Genomic DNA, 4,685 nt, shown 5'->3' with positions numbered 1-4,685 from the left:
TTATTCACTAGCTGATTCTCATTAATATTATTGCTATAAAGATTATTAAAAACTTTTACTGCAGCCTTCCAAAGCACCCTGTCAAAGTTTTCTTGCTTCTCTCTATTTCAGTTAAAACCACTGACCACAGTTATTAGTGTTGGTGTGATCATAATTATTATTTCAAGTTGTTGCACTCTGATCTACTCTTTATTATCATAGAATTGTCTCCCTTGCATTAATTCAAATTTGTCAGTCTGCTGCATCTGCTAAATTTCATATCAAGCACTACCTTTAGGATCAGTTCCAGTATTATTATTAATTTCTATTCATGTTGATTCATTTTGCAGTAGATTCAGTAGATAATCATTATTATCATTATCATCATCATCATTACTACCATTTTAATTTTGTTTGTATTTTACTTTCTCTTATTTGCTTTTTCTTTCTTTTTTTTTCCTTTTCTCCTCTTTTTTTTCTTTATATTCTGGCTTCATGGCCATGCTTCCTTGGTCAGGCCTTCAGTGCTTGTTTTATCTAGCCTCTTAACCATTCTCATTCTCATTGCCGATCACTGTAAAATTTAAATAAATAAATAAATGCTGATGCATGAATATAACGAACTATTAACTCAAGTTGAAATTACAGACTTGATCAATAGAATGAACTACGGCCTCATTGATTGTATTATGACTCAACTGATAGCACTGATCACTATCACCATAGATAAAAATCATTTTTGTCACTGAAGTTCTGTATGTAGTCTAGGCCATCATGGAGTTTGCTAGCATCATAGATACTGATGCTAGCAAAAATATCAATGCTGCTAGGTCGGTCAGGTCCGTGGTCATTAACGCGAGGTCCGTACTTTAGTCTTTTCGGGTCCCTTGGTCGGGTCCATAAATTAGTTTGTATCGGGTCCGTCGCTCGGTCCGTAAATTAGTCTTTTCGGGTCCGTTGGTCCGGTCCGGTCCGCTTTTTAGGGACAACCTTCTTTTTATTGTAAACCATTCTTTTTTATTTTTGTCGCATTTGGCGTTCCATATTCCATATTTATATTATTGATGAGGAATTTTGTCCAGGATGGCGTTCCATAGTTTCCTGGTACCAAGCGTTTTTCTATCGTGTCTCCATTGCTGCCAATGGAAAACTGACGTCCAAAGAATTAACTTTTTTCGTGAAAGTTATTACGGTATGCAATGAAACACTAATTTGCAATACTTAGTGTAGGGTCTATGTTAGCACTCATAGTATCCTCGCCCAACTAATTTTTACATTCATATGACCCAGATTGCATTACCGGTACTTATGTTGAAGATGGTTCTAAAGAATTTTTCATTACACTTTCTGATGCACATTGATGTCATGAAAGTTTGAACCGATTCCGACATCAATAATGAGTCTTATAGTGTATAAGCCAATTTTAAAAAATATTCATATAGTTTCTTGGATAATGGCTCAAAAAATCAACCTAAATTTTGATTTTATTTTCTGACACATATTGATTTTATTATATATATTATGCTGTGTAAAAAGTTTGAGCTGATTAAACTTAAATTTTTTCTAGTTATGGCCATTTTAAAACAATTTGTCAAAATTCTAAAATACCCTGTACTATAGGCTGATAGCCCATGTTTTTTTTTTAAAAAATGGTTCCAAAATTGCCCCAAATTTTTTTTACATTTTCTGATGCATATTGATGTACTTATGCTATATAGAGAGTTTGAGCTGATTCTGATAAGTATTTGTTGAGTTATGGCAATTTTTTAAATCAAGCCAATTTTTGAAAAATACCCAAGGCTATAGCCCATGGTTTTTCCAAAAAATGGCTCCGAAATCACCCCAAATTTTTATTACAATTTCTGATACATATTGATGTACTTATGCTGTATAGAAAGTTTGAGCCAATTCCGATAAAAAATTTCGAGTTATGGCCATTTTTAAAATCAAGCCAATTTTTATATAGCCCATGGTTTTTCCAAAAAATGGCTCCGAAATCATCCCAAATTTTTATTACAGTTTCTGATACATATTGATGTACTTATGCTATATAGAAAGTTTGAGCCGATTCTGATAAAAAATTTTCAAGTTATGGCCATTTTTAAAATCAAGCCAATTTTTGAAAAATACCCAAGGCTATAGCCTTGGGTATTTCCAAAAAATGGCTTCGAAATCACCCCAAATTTTTATTACAATTTCTGATACATATTGATGTACTTATGCTATATAGAAAGTTTGAGCTGATTCCGATAAAAAATTTTCGAGTTATGGCCATTTTTAAAAGCATGCAGGCCAATTTTTGAAAATACCTAAAGGCTATAGCCCATGGTTTTTTGCAAAAATGCCTACATGTAGTTTGACTTAATAATGAACAATTTTTTACATCAATTTGTAGCACAGAGATTCTTTAGAAAAGCAGATCAAAGAGTATCAAGAGTGTCTCTCTTTGTGTTCAAGCACAACTTCCACTTCAGAGGATGTCTTTACTGACGAATCAAAAGATCCTTCATCCAGTGAGCCTGATGGAAGGGCTCCTTTAAAGGGCCACAATGAGAAATTACGACTTGAGTCTCTTAATCTTCGCTCGTTATTGCTACATGTACCGGAAATAAATCTACCCTGGACTGCGTTGAGAGGGGCATCACAGTGTGGGTGTGGCTCTGCTTTTAACTTCTCAAAGAGAAAGGTAACGTACATGTCTTGATATATGTTATGCATGTACATGTGTATAGTGTATAGCATGAAATATTTGTGTGTGAAAACCACCAATGTACAATATATGTGACTAAAAAACTGCCAATAATTGTAATGTTAAAATATAATAATTATAATAATTAATTCCCATGAATGCATGTAGTTTTGTTAGTCATTATTATTTGGTAGTGCTAAATTTATTTCTTAACTTTTGACTGGAACAATTAGTTTAAAAGATAAAAAAGTTTGCGCACTGAAATTCCTTTGCTTAATTTTTTGCTATTTTAGCTCTTTTTCTTTCCTTCTTTCCCCCTCAGTATCATTGCAGTTATTGTGGTACTGTGGTCTGTAGTACTTTTGGCAGCTATCATGCTCCATTGCGTTATCTGGCAACATCAACCACATCACACAGAGTCTGCAAATCATGTTCAAAGATGAGCAATATAAGCAACCAACAGGTAAGCATAATAACCTAGTAGGCTACTACATGTATTAAATAGAACTTCATGTATCAATCCTTTAATACTGTATAGTGGAAAATGTTCGTGGCCCAAAAATTTGCAGATCTGTCCAAAAATCAATTTGGTGGCTTTAACTTTTATAATTAATTTTGCACTTTTTGGCCAATTTGAAACTGTATTTAATTGATTTTGTGGATTTTTTGTGAATTTCGAAAAAATGTAAAATCTATGAAAATTTTGGGCCACGAAAATCGTTGTAGTCCTTATGCATGCCATACCTGAAAGCTATTGAGAGACTTCATTAATTTTAGCTGATTTTGCAATTTGTTGAGACTTGTGAAATTAAAATCTGCGGAAATGATTTTTAATTCCTCAAAAGCTTTAAATTAATAAATTAAAAATTTTGCTTGACACTTGATCCACACCTTAGCTTGTAAATTGATGAATTGATATCAACATTTTTACTATGCTTCTACAACAACATTAATTAGTTTAATTTTCTCTTTTTTAAAAAAATAGATTTTAGAAAGATGAGAAGGAGCAAGTGCTGATGACACACAAGCAACTCATATGACTTGAACAATACACAAACAAAAAATAAAACACAAAAATACATTTAATACACAGAAAAATAGAGTGAAAAGGAGAGAGAGAGGGGGGGTGAGGATAATAAACAAGGAAGAAGTATTGAGAAACTAATACATAATTTATATAATAATAATAATAATAATATATAGTTAGTTGTTGCTGTTAGAACAAATGTAAAAAATGTACCCAACACTTAAACAATTGAAGTGATTATACACTAATGGGCGTGGAGGCTGAATGGATGGTGGGTTACGTTACATTATACTACCGTGACAACAGCAGGATTCGACTCTTGTCTGCCTAATGGATTAGTGGTTCTCCATTCTATCCCGTGCTGATGCTGCTGATTGTGTCTATAAGACTATTAATGATAGAAAAGAGGGGGGGGGGGGAAGAGGACAAATAAATATTATTTATTCACTAACTGAATGTTACATTGTTAAAGTATGTAATGTGTTATTAGGTCAGGGCTTCCCACACAAAAAAGCGAATGCTTCATGAGCTGACAAAACTTACAATAGTATATCTGTACATGCATGCAGTTTTTTGTGGCAACTTTAAAATTCATTAAAAATCAATTTTTGTCAGAATCAGCTTAAACTTGTTACACAACATAAAAAAACGTGTATCAAAAAAATTATTAAAATTTTTTTCTAGCAATTTTTGGAAAACACCTTGCATAGCATAAGGTATCTTGTCAGATTTTTGAGCAATTTTAAAATTAACTGACAAGAGCCTGCATGAACACTACGCTGAAATCCAATGGGAAGCCCTGTCTTAGGTGAAGGAGTGCTTTATTAATGTAACTCACCATACAACTTCTTGATGATGATGACTTGGAGTGATAAGGATAACCATTGACACTATAATAACGAGAAATAAAAATATACAAGTAATCCCATTATCACATCAAACCCTCTCCCCCTCCCTTCCTCCTCTCTCTTACTCGTCAACTGATGGATG

At 33.1% G+C, this 4,685-nt stretch overlaps 2 long non-coding RNA genes across 2 annotated transcripts; one reads left to right on the top strand and one right to left on the bottom strand.

Moving 5' to 3' along the window:
* The first annotated feature begins 2,301 nt into the window (after window positions 1-2,301).
* Window positions 2,302-3,920, top strand: LOC109582212 (uncharacterized). Its single transcript, XR_002184966.1, has 3 exons — window positions 2,302-2,665; window positions 2,991-3,131; window positions 3,654-3,920. It is a non-coding gene; the product is annotated as an uncharacterized LOC109582212 (long non-coding RNA).
* Window positions 3,639-4,685, bottom strand: LOC109582211 (uncharacterized). Its single transcript, XR_002184965.1, has 3 exons — window positions 4,669-4,685; window positions 4,534-4,585; window positions 3,639-4,083 (listed from the first exon to the last, which is right to left on the bottom strand). It is a non-coding gene; the product is annotated as an uncharacterized LOC109582211 (long non-coding RNA).

This window comes from Amphimedon queenslandica, unplaced genomic scaffold, assembly GCF_000090795.2.
Source record: "Amphimedon queenslandica unplaced genomic scaffold, v1.1 AMPQUscaffold_13395, whole genome shotgun sequence".
Lineage (NCBI taxonomy): Eukaryota > Metazoa > Porifera > Demospongiae > Haplosclerida > Niphatidae > Amphimedon > Amphimedon queenslandica.
Note: the sequence above shows the minus strand (reverse complement) of the source record. Positions and strands in the feature narration are given on the sequence as shown.